Here is a 17,019-nt window from a genome sequence, read left to right on the forward strand (position 1 = left end):
CACCAGGTTCAGGAACAGTTATTACCCCTCGACCATCAGGCTCTTGAACCAGAGGGGATAACTTCACTCACCCCATCACTCCCTTCAACACAGAACTGTTTCCACAACCTATGGACTCACTTTCAAGGACTCTTCAGTTCATGTTCTTGATATTTATTGCTTATTTATTTACTATTAATATTTTACTTTACTTGTTTCTTTGTACTTAGCCTGAACACCCATAAGAAAACAAATCTCAGGGTTGTAAATGCTGGTATATAAGTACCTTGAGAATAAATTTACTTTGAACTTTAAATTTTGAATGTCCCTTCATTTAGATATTGATCTGATGACTTCCACACAACTTGGCCAGACACTGCTTTGGCATTGAATGTGGCTTCTCTCAAAGTAACCATGAGTAATGAAGACCGGTGTGTATATTTCACAGGTTAAACTTAATTTACAAATTGAAATTACGTGATTATTACAATTAGTGGTTGTATTGAAAGGGGATGGAGAATATATTTGTTGTGAAACTCAGAGATCAGCATCTCTGAAGATCTCTCCTGGGCCTGACGTATTGATGCAATGGCGCAGAAGACAGACCAATGGTTATTTTTCACTAAGAGTTTGAGGAGATTTCTACAGAAGACTCCAGCAAATTTCTACAGACGTACTGTGGAGAGCATTCTGACTAGTTGCTTCACCGGCTGGTATGGAGGCTCCACTGCACAGGATCAGAGAAAGATGCAAAGGGTTGCAAACTCAGCCAGTTCCATTACAGCCTCTAGCCTCCCCACCATCGAGGACACCTTCAAAAGGTGATGCCTCAAAATTCAAGGTACATCTATGTCACCATATACAACCCTGAGATTCATTTTCTTGTGGGCATAGCCAATAAATTTGCAGAATAATAACCAAATAAGAATCAATGAAAGACCATCCAACTAGAGTGTTCCATCACAGTGCAGAGACAACAAAGTGTACAAGTAAAAAGAAGAAATAGTAATAAATATCAAGAACATCAGATAAAGAGTCCTTGAAAGTGAGTCCATTGGTTCTGGGAAAATCTCAATGATGAGGCAAGTGAAGCTGAATGGAGCTATCCCCTCTGGTTCAAGAGCCTGATGGCTAAGGGGTAATAATTGTCCCTGAACCCGGTGGTGTGAGTCCTGAGGCTCCTGTACTGTATTCCCGATGGTAACAGCAACAAGGGAGCATGTTCTGGGTGGTGGGGTCCCTGATGATGGACACACCTATAACCAAGAATGCAGCATCCATTATTAAGCACCCACACCACCCAGGATAAGCCCTCTTCTTAATGCTACCATCAGGGAGGAAATAAGGAGCCTGAAGACACACACTCATCGTTTTAGGAACAGCTTCTTCCACCTCCATCGTCAGATTTCTGAACGGTCCATGACTGACCTCTCTTTTTGCACTACATATTTACTTTATTATATCTCTCATTGTAGCTTATGAGAATTTTTAAATGTATTATACTGTGCTGTTTCTGCAAAGCAACAAATTTCAGGACGCATGTCAGCAACAATAAGCCTTCTTCAGATTCTGCTCCGCAACCCGGTTTTTTCTCAGGCTACTTCACCCAGTGCAATGCCAGGAAGAGTAGCTTTCAGAGAGAGCAGGCAGCAGATATCTCACAGGCGATGTGGCAGACATGCTCAAGACCAAATCATACATTCTGGATGTACAAGGAGTATTCATTGTGTCCATGAAACCAAGTAAGCTTAAAGCATTCCAATTAGAAATAAAAAAGATTGTTCCTTGGAGGGATGTAATGTCATTAAAGATAAAATTGCTTGAAAATATGTACCAGATCTGATTTAGCTGCAGGTATTTTATTACCAATTATAGTTCTGTTGATTTTTCTGTTTAGTATTTTGTATCTCACTTTTCCATATTTTGCTCTTTTTTTACAATTTTGGCTGCATGTGAAGAAATCAAAATAATATAATTTTCATGTCTGAGATTTCTAGTAAAATAAAAGGAGTTATTTCTTTTCCCAATGATCTTTACCGTGCATATTTTAAACTTTGCCCGACGATTGGTTTTTGCGCATTGATTCAATAAAACCTGATTCTGCAGCTTAGCAGGGCTCCTATCAGTATTCACAAAAGTTAAAGCTCAGGAATTTAAAGAGATTTGAAGAAAACGTAACTGCCTGATGGATAGTCCCAGGCCAGGCTGTGAAAGGAGGAGGGTTGGGCCTGGAGCTACCATCCCCATCCCACTAAAAACCCAGTGCTACTGAAATGCTGACAGAGACCCTAAAGACCTCATCCCTGGGGGAGGAAGGATCTTCACCTCAAAGATATATGAGGTAGTGTGGTGAGAGCCGCTAGTCTGTGGAGGCCCCAGGGCCAGTTAACCTTCTTCCATCCAGAACCAGTGACCCAGACTGACCCAGGACAGAGGGCTCTGGGGAGCTGCCGTTGGCGGCCAATGCCCCTGTAACGGTAACAGGCTAAACACTTGAGGCCGTCCGTTTGTTGAGATAGACCATGGATGTTGCATCCGAGTTGTCTACATGATACGCAAGCCAGGGCAGTACGATATGGGGAGCAAGCTGTTGCCCCTGCAGCAGGCTCACCCTCTCCACTCTGCTGATGAATCCAAAGGAATGGCAGAGACTGATATAGTTTGGCACCAATGTCATCACAGGAGTTGCCAGCCGGCATTGAAATCAACAGAGGACTGCCTCAGGGATTCCAGTTTGGATTTTCCTTGAGATTTACTCCCAACACCTTCCCCATGAGCGGGTATAGCTGCAACGGAGCGGAGGTTTGAGATCAGAGTTGGCTAGATGAGCTGCCAACCACCGCTGACAAGCCCCGTCTGTCTGAAGTGACTAGCTTTAAGACGCCGGTAATACAACTTGCCCCTTCTCCTGTCAGTAGAAATGGTTCTGCCGGCCTCAGTTGCTAAACCACACATAAAGGCCAGAAGCTGGATTTGGTTGTCAGAGGCTATTTGACACGGGAATATTTAATAGAAAGTGTGAGCTTATCCCGACTACCTCTCAGAACAATGACAGCTTTAAGGAATTTAACTAACTTTTTAAAAATCCTTTTTTCACAGATATGGCCAAGGATTAAAAAAAATTAACTTTCATTGTTGTTCGTGTTTGATAAAAATAAATCTTATTTCTAAAAACATCTAAATATGTATTGGAATGCTCTTTTGGATTGAAGCTGTTCTGTGCACTATTAGAAGCATATATGTTAACACTTCCATATTTAATTTCTATCCAAAATAAGGCACTAAACATTTTTTTTAAAGATGCATTAGTGTTAGAATAATTTAATTAATAACGTGGCAACATATTTATTTTTCTTTTCCATCGTAATCCACTCTTACCACACAACTTAATGACCCCGCAGTAACAGGCATGGTAATGTAGTGGTTAGCATAACGGTATTACAGCGTTGGCAACTGGGGTTCAATACCCACCTCTGTCCGTAAGGTATTTGTACGTTCTTCCTGTGACCATGTGGGTTTCCTCCAGAACCTCTGGTTTCCTCCCACATTCCAAAGTCATACAGGCTAAGGGCTATAAGGTTAATTGGTCACCCGGGTATAATTGGGCAAAGCAGGCTTGTTGGGGCTGAAGTGTCTGTTCCTGTGCAGTATCTTTAAATTAAGAAAAAAACATTAAAAAGCATAGTGTGTTGTAGTAGCATTTCAGTGGACATGCAAAAAAAAACTTATGACCTGTAGTTGAATTTTAAGTACAAAATTAACACTGTGGCTCTAACTTCTTTTGATCTACGTATGTTAAAGGGTGCAAAATAAAATTATGAATCCCTCATGATTCGCCAGCAATTGACATTTGCTGCATTATTGTTTATCCTTGTTTATCAACAGTAATGGTTAGGTCGAATGTTAATGCAGACGCCATCAATCTCCCACTGTTATTTAATGCTAAATTGCCTCAGGCAGTGACAGTTCAGTGGTGGGTCTATGGACCTCTTTTTTGATCATTATTTGCCTGTGTAATTGTGGTTGCCAACTGCTGAGTTGCATGAATACCTTCTTTTATGTGCTGAATGTGTATGATAGTCCATACCAATTATTTTTTTAACTTCCATTTCATAGTCACATATTAGGATGCGTTAAGTGAAAAAGGTTTGTTTTAATTACTCCAGTTCAAGCCTTTTATCAAGATTCAAACCAGGATGAGGGAACATATCACTCCCATCCTAGCTACTCTGCATTGGCTTCCTGTATCTTTCAGAATTGATTTTAAAGTTCTCTTACTTGTTTTTAAAGCTCTTAATGGTCTGAGACCGGAGTACATCACAGAATCGTTTTTGTTTTATAATCCTGCTCGAGCTCTCAGGTCTTCTTCTGCTAGTCTCTTAAATTTAAACTATCTCCCTCAAAAGATAATTGGCAGGTCAGCCTTTTTTTTAACTATGCTCCTAAACTGCAGAATTCAATATCTAAATCTATAAGGCAAGCAGACCCAGTTGACACTTAAAAACGTCAAATCAAAACCTACTTATTTGACTTTGCTTTTAATTAACGTCTTTTTGTCTTTTATTTTCATGTTTATTCTTATTTGTTATTTTATTTTCATGCTTGCATTTTTATCCCATTGTACAGCACTTTGAACTACATCGCTTAGTATGAAAAGTGCTCCATAAATAAAGTTATTATTGTTATTATTAAGAAATGATTGGCTCCGGTAGGAAAAGTAAATGCATTGGGCTGTGTTGCCCCTCAGGATGTAAGGAAACAAGAAAAATATTTTAATATGCTGTACTTAATAGGTAGCAAAGTGGGCTGCCCACATTGCCAGGGAGGCAGTGGAATGTCCTGTTAATATTAGATGTTGCAGCTCCCAGTTGAGTGGGAATTAATGAAACTCATTACAACTCAGCCTGACAGGTATGATTGACAGGCAGAACTACTGCTCCAGCCAGTGACACTTGATTGCAACAGGAGTACAGCTTGTTGTGCTGGTGGGAGAGTCGAGGTCGTTCATTATTAAAATATTCCTTTCTGTGTTTGTTTCTATTTTGTTCATTTGAGTAACCGTGAGCTTCCTTACTGCTGTTCCGTTTTCACTCATCCGCCTGTCAACTGGCCACTTAAGGAGGATATTTGCCAGTCACGATGGCCGGTTCTGCAGGCATGGAATAATAATAAATAAAAATAAAATAAATATTACCTTCATTTGTCACACTTGATGGCTCTGGGCCTGTACTTACTGGAGTTTCGAAGAATGGGTTGGGTTGGGGTGGGGTGGGGGGGGAGGAGATCTCATTCTTTTTGGGTGCCATGGTAGAATAGCGGATAGCTCTGCTCAGGGCATTCCGGAGTTTGGTGTTCAATTTCGGCCCCATCAGTAAGGAGTTTGTACATTCGCCCCATGACAGCGTGCATTTCCTTCCGATGCTCCAGTTTCCTCCCACAGTCCAAAGACATACTGGTTAGCAGGTTAACCAGTCATTTGAAATTGTCCTGAGATATAGCTAGTGTTAAGTAGGTGGTTTGCTGTAAGGGCCTGTTCCAAGCTGTATCTCTAAATAGATAAAATACAATATCATTGAAACCGACCAAATATTGAAAGGCCTAGATAAAGTGGACACAGAGAGGATGTTTCCCACAGAAGGGGAGTCTAGGACCAGAGGGCACAGCCTCAGAACACAAGGACATCCCTTAGAAGAGAGATTAAATGGAACTTCTTTAGCCAGAGGAGGTGAATCTGTGGAATTCATTGCCACAAGCAGCTGTGGAGGCCAAGTCTTTGAGTATATTCAAAACAGATGTTGAAAAGTTCTTTGATTAGTAAGAGCATCAAAGGTCATGGAGAGAAGGTAGGGTTGAGGGGGATTATAAATTAGTCATGACGGAATGGCAGAGCAGACTCAATGGGCTAAATAGCCTAATTCTGCTCCTATGTCTTACGGTCTTATGCACATCAAAACTTACAGTGAAATGCAATACTTGCGTTGACCACAGTCTGAAGATGTGCTGGGGGCAGTCTGCAAGTGTCACCGGGAAGGTCTGAGTGAAGACCGGGAGTAATTTGGTTGGAAGTGTGGAGAAGAGAGTATTGGACAGGCAGGGAGATGATCAATGAGATTAAGGCAAGAAGCATGTTAGTTGACGTTGGAGGTTGGAGAGATCCAAGAAGATTTGGAGAGATTTAGAAGAGAAATGGAAAATCAAAATATGATCATGGGATGGAATTATCATTGATCAATCAAGCTTGGGAAACAGGAACTTATCTTAGGCTAAGGATAAGTCCTCCTCTTGCAGTTGAGACCTACCTTGTTCATGGAAAAGGCTTTTACAGGAAAAAAATAATAGAAGTGATGACAATTGTGCATGGCAGAGCAATCAAAGTCAAGCTTCCTGTCAATAGCCTCCATATGACGCAGCAATGCCTTTCTCTAACAGTTTTAAAATAAGTTCATTCTACAACAAATGACTAAATAAATAACATTTTTCAGCCAACGCCCCTTAGTAAGAAAAGTAATTGAAGCCCACACGTTATATTGGAACAAATAATAGCAGAAATGCTCAGCAGAACAGGTTGTATCAGTGGAGAGAAAAACAAAGGCAATGTATCAGAGAGTCACAGAGCTCTGTAGAACAGAAACAGGCCTTCGGACCATTTACTCCATGTCGGCAGGTATTAGGAAACCTGTGAATATTGATGAATCTGTGGGTAATTGCTGACATTCCCTGTTAGTCCAGCCCATTAGCTTTGTTTTTATCATCACAGATGCTGCCTGTGCTGGTGAGTATTTCTTTCTCAGCATCTGTACTTCAGAATTCCAATCTCTGAAAACTTTGATTTTATGGGGTGCCACGGTAACGCGGCAGTTAGTCCAGCACTACTGTCGCTCGGGGTGTTGGAGTTCAGAGTTCATTTCCAGCCATCCCCTGCAAGATGTTTGTACGTCTTTCCCTTGAATGCATTGGTTTCCTCCGGGTGCTCCAGTTTCCTCCCACAGTCCAAACACTGCACATACACTTTAGTAAGTTAATTGGTCATTATAAATTGTCCTGTGATTAGGCTAGGGTTAAATTAGTGGGTTGCTGAGCAGCACGGCTCAAAGGACCAGAGGGGCCCTTCCAGACCGTACCTTTAAATAAATTAATATTATAGCTCATCTGTGATTCAGTTACTTCTGTTGATGAATATTGACAGAAAAAATATAATTTTAATTTTAAATTCTTCTTTCTTAATCACTTGATAGGAATGTTCAAGCTGGAATTTACTGGCGGAATGTTTTCAGAAGCAGGATCCACTTGTCTGCATTCAGGCAGCGTATATTGTCTTCTCCCCAGTTCCCGGTTGGATGGCTAAACCTTTTCTGTATCCTACTGAGTTTATGGAAAATACATAAAGAATTCACTTCTGAAAATATCACAGGATTTCTTTTATGTCTTGTGTGCCGTGACTTGGGCTTCTTCAAAGAATTGTTTGTCTTTCTACCAAATAAATTTCAATGACTCTGTGATACACTGACAATGTATTTTTTATCCCACCTAGGAGCGATATGATGCAGAATTGTTTTATCAGGACCACATCAGAAGGCATTAGGTAGTCAACCAGAATCCAGCCTCATCCTGGAGTCATTCAGGACAGGGAGACCAGGACAAATCAGCCATGGTCCCTTTCAAAGGTGTGGAAGGAGTGAGGGGCTGTGGAGCCGAACCCGGCCCAAATTTTCTTCTTCTGTGCCATTATGATAGGGTAAGGTATCCAATTTCTTTCCCTAATGAACATCAGTGAACCCAGATAAATGTTTAGAAAAAATTAGTAGCAGTTTTGGCTATGAAATCTGAAATTAAAGTTAAAAGATTAGCTTTATGCGTCATAGATGCGTTGAAGCAAACGGTGAACCGTATCACTTGCATCAAATCAAATTGTTGAGGATTGTGCTGGGAAGCTTCGCAAATGTTGCTACTTGCACCAACATAGCATGCCCACAACTCACCAACCTTAACCCGTATGTCTTTGGAATGTGGGAGGAAACTGGAGCACCTGGAGGAAAGCCACACGGTTATGGGTAGAACTTGCAAATTCCTTACAGACAGTGACAAGAATTGAATCCTGTTCGCTGATTGCCGGCTGGCACTGCAAAGCAAAGTGCTAACTGCTCACACTAACATGCCACCCTTGTGTTTAGGTTTAAGATGAATTAAGTTTAACTTCAAATTTATTTAATGTATTGAATTTAATTCATGTATTATCCCAACCCATCTAATCTGTGAAACCGTCTAGTTCTGTCGACTGCGTAAATCCAGGGAAGACAATCTCTGGCCACACCAAACGGGTGAGATTGAGGTGTAAGTCCACCCCGAAACCTGCTGTTTGTATGGATGCTACGTGATTTGTCACCCTGTTACAAATCAGTACCACAGAAGTACGGACAGTACGCCACATACAACTAAGTGATTTAGCTTTATAATTCTTAATTTGACTGAAGGATTAGTAAAGAAAAAGCAAAAAAAAGGGAAGGGCCCATTTTAATGGAACAGTCTAATGTGCACAAGTTGGAGTTCACGGTTTCCCCTTCGCCAATCCTCCTTCGATCTCCCTGGCCTTCGTCGGATCATGGCCCCGCTCTGGGTCGAATTCCATGACCTCTTCTCTCTGGCATCTTCTCCCTTCATCTCCCACCGAACCAAAAAACCCAGCTCACACACCAGTGTCAGGCCCAAAACATGAAAAACACACTCCCTTCATTGGCTGGCTCACATTCCAAAGCACCCGTTATCTCTAACACTGCTCCTACAGAAAGACCATTCCATTAGCAGTGAAACCTTTCCCAGGGTGTTACACATATAACTGCAAGGGTGGGAGCCAGGGCAGTGTAGCGGTTACCGTGACGCAGATACAGCTCAGGGCGTCAGAGTTTGGAGTTCAATCCCAGCATCCGCTGTAAGTAGTTTGTACGTCCTCCCAGTGGAAAGTGTGGGTTTTCTCCGGGTGCTCTGGTTTTCTCCGACAGTCCAAAGATATACCAGGTTGGTTAATGGGTCATTTGTAAATTGACCTGTGATTAGGTTAGGATTAACCAGGATTGTCGGGGGTCGCTGGGACGAAGGCCCGGAAGGTCCTGTTCTGCATGTATCACCAAATAAATAAATAAATATTACATAGTTGTGTGGTCTGCATCAAAGATCCTTCAGTGTTGTGCTAGAGTTTAACCAGGGACACTGACGAGTTAATTACATGACACATAGTGGTAATTTCTTGTAGACATGGTGCAGATCTGTGGAATGTTTCTGTCAAATGTCCCCAGAAGCCCTCAGAATGGAAGCTCAAACAACATTTCCAAAGGAACAGCAGAGACCCATTTTGTCTCTGCAGTCCAAATTGTACAGAGTATCACTGCTTACACCTGATCTTGTCGGTATTGAACCCAAGCAAAACACAGCATGTTGTTGTGCGCGTCTTTAGTTGGAAAAGTCCATACTCTGTGGAAAAATGAAAAACAAAGTCTGACTCTCTTCTTGCTGCTGTCATCAGGACCCACATCGCCAGGTTCAGGAACAGTTATTACCCCTCAACCGTCAGGCTCTCAGTCCAAACGGGATGTCTCTACTCACCCCAACTCGGAACTGTTCCCACAACCTGTGGACTCACTTTCAAAGAATCTACAACTCTCTTTTTTCAGTATTTATTATTTATTTATTTATTATTGTTATTATGTCAGTTTTTTTCTTTCTTTTGGTATTTGTACAATGTGTTGCCTTTTGGTTGTTGTTAGTCCTATTGGTGGCTGCTTTTCATTGATTCTAATGAATTTCTTGTATTTACTGTGAGTAGCCGTAAGGAAATAAATCTCAGAGTTGTATGTGGTAACATAAATATACCTTGAAAATAAATTTACTTTGAACTTTGAACTCAAACCTTCCCATTTTTCCTTTATTCTTGCCTGAGAACCGAACAGTCCAGAAACCTTCTTCAGGGCAAAATTCAAACAAACGTATGAAATGTACACAATATTAGGAAAATATTTGATTTTTTTTCATTTTATTGTTCATACAAAATTTTTGAAATGGCAGACAAGGCAATGTCATATCACTGTAATATCTTACTCATAAAATTGTACAATTCACCTCATAATGAGAAATTGACTTTTAATTGAACTATGAAGCTAACACAACATATTGGCAGCAAGTTATAGGTGTCAAATTGTTAAGACCATAAGACATAGGAGCAGAATTAGGCGATTTGGCCCATTGAGTCTTCTCATTATGGCCCATTTATTATCCCTCTCAACCCCATTCCGCTGCCTTCTCTCCACATCCTTTGACACCATTACTGACCAAGAACCGATCAACCTCACTTTAAACATATCCAATGACTTGGCTTCCACCGCTCTGTGGCAATGAATTCCACAAATCTGTTCCCTCTGGCTAAAATAGGGTTTCTGCCGGGTGCTCCGTTCCCTCCCACAGCACAAAGGTTTACTAGTTAGCACATTAATTGGTCTTTGTAAATTGTCCTGTGATTAAGCCAGGGCTAAATCAGTAGGCTGCTGGGCAGTGCAGCCTGTCTGGCCGGAAGGGCCTGTTCTGTACTGTATCACTGAATAAACAAACAAATTCCGCCTCTCTTTCGACCCCAGAACTTGCAAAAAATAAGCGAGACTTTTACTGCTTCAGTCACAAGCTGTTGGCACCTATGAAAGATTTAGGCATGAATAAATATGGAAATTCATCTACTTTTACAAATACTTGTTTCGACTTTTACTGTCTGCCTTAATTCACATCAGATGTTATTGCTGATGACTTGGCCTTTGAGATGAGAGCAACACTGCCACAAAGATGGGATTTAGCTGAACACTAAGCTATAAACTGGGACATTGACTGTAATTCAGAAAAGCTTCATGCATGCCGTTCCCCTCAGACAATGTACACCCTTTTAACTTTAATGTAACAACAAGAAATACAGTTCCAATCTGTTCCCTGCCATAAAAATAAATAGGAAAAGCATCTCACTAATTTTTTGCACCTAAAAATTGCCTTTTGATCTGAAAGGCACTTATCCAGGGAAAAAGCTATGCTTGTATGCTATCATGAAAGTTTTCAAGCTTCTACATTACACCCCGGCAGAACACATTTCCATTGTTTGTGATACTTGAAAGCAAAGGACAAACGAAAGGTTTTATAAATTATATATGCTGTTAATTGAGCATTTAGCACTCATTTTCAAATATAAAAGGTCAAAGATTTTCTATTTCAAGATTCAAGATTCAAGATTGTTTAATGTCATCTCCAGTACACAAGTGTAAGGGAGAACAAAATAATTGTTACTCCAGATCAGATGCAGCACAAAAAACACAAAAAGTAAGTAATAATAAAAAACACACACACAATAAATATAAGTACATAATGAAGTTTATATACATAGATTGATTGTATGTCCATAAAGTGACGCTAGATACAGGAGTGTCTGTTCATAAGGTGACTCTGACAGCAAATGATAAAGTAGTGGTGAATTTCTATTTTTTTATATTCAGTGTGATAGATAAAATTCTTTTAGCAGAGGTGGGATTTGGCATACAGAGCGAAAAGGTGAAGCCTATAAAAATGAGCAGGGAGCTAGTTTCAATCTGAAAAGAAATTGAGATCTGACCTGCTGCAGAAGCCAACAAAAAAAAAATCTGCTTCTGTATATAAGCAACATAGATTAGTGAAATCTGAGTTACTGTTAAAAATGCTAATGGTGTTGTAATTTTGCACATAGATTTACAACTGATGGTAATTTCTTTAGCCAGAGGGTGGTGAATCTGTGGAATTCATTACCACAGATAGCTGTAGAGACCAAGTCATTGGGTATATTTAAAGCAAAGGTTGATAGGCTCTTGATTAGTAAGGGTGTCAAAGGTTATGGTGAGAAAGCAGGAGAATGGGTTTCAGGACGAAAATAAATTATCCATGATGGAATGGCAGAGTAGACTCGATGGGCCAAATGGCCTAATTCTGCTCCTATACTTTATGGTCCTATGGTCTTATGTTAGTTGATGTTATGAAATAATAAACAGCAAATCAAAATGGTAGTGTAGTGGTTAGCACTTCGGATTACAGTGCCAGTGACTGGGGTTCAATTCCCGCCACTGCCTGGAAGAGGTTGGTAATTCTCTCTGTGACTGCATGCTTTCCCTCCGGGTGCTCTGGTTTCCTCCCATTTTACAAAGATGTACGGGCTAGTGGTTAATCGGTTACATGAGTGTAATTGAGCAGTACAGGCTTGTTGGGCCAGAAGGGCCTGTTAGCATGCTGTACCTCTAAATTAAAATTTTTAAAAAATTAAAAAATTAGTATGTCTCTGTAATCCATGAAAGGCACTGAGGAAATTATCTGGCTGGTTACACCATCATCAGTGGGATTCGATTCCATTATAAAGAAAACAACTTGAGTTGTTAAAGAAACTGTCAAAGAAAGCACCTCAGGACATTTTACAGCGTTGAACATGTTTTATACTGTAAATTAAATTTGTGGTCAGGATTGTTGGCCAGAGGATGGTCAGTAATATCTTCTCTTCTGTTTTATGAGTTAGTATAAATTACTGTTCAAATGATGCAACCTTCTGACAACAGAGCAATCCAAACTTCAGGGAGTTTGATTATCTTTTAGGAAGCAATCATGTCAGTGAGCTATTTTATTGAACTTTTGATAATGGATATCGAGGAAGTACAAAAGTTGATGCAGTTGGACAAAAACAACTTCATGGAGATATACTGTAGATTCTGGGAGCTGTACAGCATAGAAATATGTCCCTCAGCCCACCATGCGATTGTGGCCATCATGGCTGTCTATACTGTTGCTACGAGCACCAACATAGTATGCCCACAACTACAAACCCAAACCGTATGTCTTTGGAATGTGGGAGGAAACTGGAGCACCCAGAGGAAAGCCACACAGTTATAGGTAGAACATGCAAACTCCTTGCAGACAGTGACAAGAATTGTAATTGCCAGTGAATTTTAGTAACCGTAGTATAGCTGACTCTGTAAAAAAAAACTTTTCTACAAGTTTCTTTGCAGCCTGTGCCATGTCACTGAACCAGACTAATTCAAAGTTTATCATTTTACACTAGAATGTGCCTTATCATCTTAGTATGTATAAAGCAACCAAATTTCTTTGTTTGTTGTCATTAACTTTTCTTCATTCTTTGTGCATTCATTGTTCTCATAAATTGACGGATTGCTAATGTTATTCTGCTGTTTAAAAAAGGCTCTAAACAGAAACCAGGAAATTATAGGCCCGTGAGCCTGACATCAGTTGTGGGAAGGTATTCTAAGGGACAGGATATATAAGCATTTGGATATACAATGGACTGATTAAGGATAGTCAGCATAGCTTTGTGCATGGTAGATCATATCTGAGTAATCTTACAGAGTTTTTCAAGGAAGTTACCAGGAAAGTGGATGAAGGCAAGGCAGTGTATATTGCCTATATGGACTTTAGTAAGGCATCTGACAAGTTCCCACATGGGAGGCTGGTCAGGAAGGTTCAATCACTTGGCATTCAGGATGAGGTAGTAAAGTGGATTAGACATTGGCTTTGTGGGAGAAACCAGAGAGTGTTGTAGATAGTTGCCACTCCAGCTGGAGGCCTGTGACTAGTGGTGTGTCACAGGGATCAGTACTGGGTCCTTTGTTGTTTGTCATCTATATCAATGATCTGGATAATAATGTGGTTAACTGGATCAGAAAATTTGCAGTTGGCACCAAGACTGGGGATGTAGTGGACAATGAGGAAGGTTATCATGGCTTGCAAAGGGATCTGCAGTAGCTGGAAAAGTGGGCTGAAAAATGGCAAATGGAATTTAATGCAGAAAGGTGTTTGGTTTTGCACTTCGGTAGGACCAACAAGGATAGGTCTTACACAGTGAATGGTAGGGCGCTGAGGAGAGTGGTAGAACAAAGGCGTCTGGAAATAAAGGTACATAACTTGTTGAAAGTGGTGTCACAAGTAGATAGGATCATAAAGAAAGCTTTTGGCACATTGGCCTTCATAAATCAATGTGATGAGATGAGTCTCAAAGATGAGATGTTATGTTGAGGTTGTGTAAGACTTTTAGTGAGGCCTAATTTGGAGTATTGTGTGCAGTTTTGGTCACCTGCCTGCAGGAAAGATGTAAACAAGTGTAACTCCTGGTTAAGATTTTGACTGCTATGCTGCGGGTATTTTATTTTAGCAGTTCTGTAAGAGCAGTCTGTTCTGTTTTTAGGATGTTTGGGTCTGAGCTAAAGATAAGGGGCTATGTTGTTCAACTTAGAAATGTTGTGCCAGCCAATCAGTATGGTGGAATTGGGAGAAGTTCCTAGAGGTTGGACAGGGAGAGTTTTGGTGATGGACACTGGTGTGGGTCGAGGTTTTTTTGGCAGGAGCTGGGGGGAAGACAGGAGGGCTGATGTTGCTGTCCCTATTGCACAAGGTGCTTTGTGCAGACGATTGGCTTCAAGGAGAAAGGACCAATACTCCAGTGGGGGAGCCCGTTTGACTGACATGGATTTCAAGAGATGTTCAGACGATGGTGTGTGCTTTCACACAGACTGTGGGTCCAGCACATGAGTTACAAACAACTTCAAGATGAGCTCCAACTTATGTGCACATCTGGACTGGGTTAACGGTCATTGGCCCTTATTATTTCTTTTCTTTTCTTTTTCCTACTTACTGTTCAATAAAGCTGAGATTTGTAAATATACTTTCTTCATAATTATATGCAGTGAAGATCTGTTATTTCTTGCCGATGGCTAATTGTATAGAGGCATTATTTACACAGTAATCACACAGATTGGGGTTCGGCTAGTTGAGACAGCTCAGATTCCCAGTTTTGGTAGGACCTAAGTCATACTGATCCTAGACATACAGAGTTAAAGAAAGGTGGTTTTCTCACCACTGAGTCAGTGTCAGTTAGCAAGGGGCTAACAAGCTGTGTCTCTAGAGATGCCTTGTAAAAAGGGGTTTCATAAGGTTGAAAGAGTACAGAGGAAAATTACAGTGATTTTGCCGGATCTGGAGGGCATAGGGATAGACTGAATAGGTTTGAACTGTATTCTTTAGAATGTAGAAGAATGACTGCAGATTTCAGAGATGTATACAAAAGAGGTATCCAAAGGGTAAATGCAAGCAGGCTTTTTCCACTGAGGTTAGGTGGGACTACAGCCTGAGGTCATGGGTTGAATGTGAAAGGTAAGAAGTTCAAGGGGAACACTCAGATGGTCATGAGAGTGAGGAATGAGTTGCCAGCAAAAGTGGTGCACCTGAGCTCGATTTCAACACTTAAGAAAAGTTCGGAAAGGTACATGGATAGTAAGGATACGGAGGGCTATGGTCCTGGTGCAGGTCATTGGGAGTAGGCAGATTAAGTGGTCTTCAGCATGAATTAGATGGGCTGAAGGGCCTGTTTCTGTGCTGTGCTGTCTCTATGACCCTATGACTCTATCTAATAAAACAATGATAATTACCAAGTATTATGCCTCATTCATGGCTTTCGAAAGAACCTCTTGATTATAACATCTCCAGATCCAACAATACTAATGGCATTCAAAATTCAAAGTAAATTTATAATCAATATATTTATAATATCCAGATATATCATGGATCATTGGGCTCTTTTCCAGGGAAGGTGGGACCTGTACAGAAGGAATGGTTAGGGAAAGTGGATGAGCTTAGAGCATGGATCAACATTGTAGCTACCAGTGAGACTTGATTGCAAGAGGAGCTGGACTGACAGCTCAATGTTTGGGATTTCATTGTTTTAGTTGTGATAGAACGAGAGTGATTAAAGGAAAGGGGTGGCATTACTGGTTGGGGAAAATGCCATGATAGAGCTCAGTCAGGACAGACTGGAGACCTCATCTAATGAAGTGTTGTTTCTAGAACTGAGGAATAAGAAAGGTATGGCCACAGTGTTGGGATTATATTATAGACCACTCAACAGTCCATGGGATGTAGAGGAGCAAATTTGTAGAGAGATCGCAAACTGTTGCAAGATACTTATGATAGTAGGTGATTATAAATTTTCACATATTGACTGGAAATCCCATACTGTAAAAGGACTAAATGGGATAGAGTTTGTCAACTGTGTTCAGAAAAGTTTCCTTAATCTGTACATGTAAGTCCCAACTAGAGACAGTGTGATACTAAATCTCCTATTTGGGAATGTGACAGGTAGGTGACAGAAGTTTGTGCAGGGGGAACACTTTGCATTTAGTAGCCATAATACCATTAACTTCAAGATAATTATGGAAAAGTATAGATCTGGTCCTTAGTTGAGATTCTAAATTGGAGGTAGTCTAATTTTGATGTTTTCAGAAAGGACCTGGCAAGTGTGGATTGGGAGAGACTGCTTTCTAGCAATGGTCTACTCGGTAAGTGGGAGGCCTTCAAAAGTGAAATTTTGGGAGAACGGGGTTTGTATGTTCCTGTCCTAATAAAAGGCAAAGATAGTTTGATTTTGAGAGATATTGAGGTCCCGGTTAAGAAAAATTTGGATAGATAGATAGATGGGAGAGTTATGGAGGGCTGTGGACCTGGTGCAGGTCGGTGGGACTTGGCAGGTTAATGGTCTACCATGGACTAGATGGGCCAAAGGGTCTATTTCAGTGCTGTAGTATTCTATGACTCTATAACTCTATGAATCTATATGTCACCAGCTACTACTCTGAGAACTCATTTTCTTGTGGGCATTCATAGCGAATACAGAGACATACAATAGAATCAGTGAAAAACTGTACACAAGATGGACAAACAACCAATGTGCAAAAGGCAACAACTGTGCAAATTCCAAAAGAAAAAAGAAACAAAATACTAATAATAGAAACATAGAAACATAGAAACATAGAAAATAGGTGCAGGAGTAGGCCATTCGGCCCTTCGAGCCTGCACCACCATTTATTATGATCATGGCTGATCATCCAACTCAGAACCCCGCCCCAGCCTTCCCTCCATACCCCCTGACCCCCGTAGCCACAAGGGCCATATCTAACTCCCTCTTAAATATAGCCAATGAACTGGCCTCAACAGTTTCCT

Source organism: Mobula hypostoma, chromosome 2, assembly GCF_963921235.1.
Source record: "Mobula hypostoma chromosome 2, sMobHyp1.1, whole genome shotgun sequence".
Lineage (NCBI taxonomy): Eukaryota > Metazoa > Chordata > Chondrichthyes > Myliobatiformes > Myliobatidae > Mobula > Mobula hypostoma.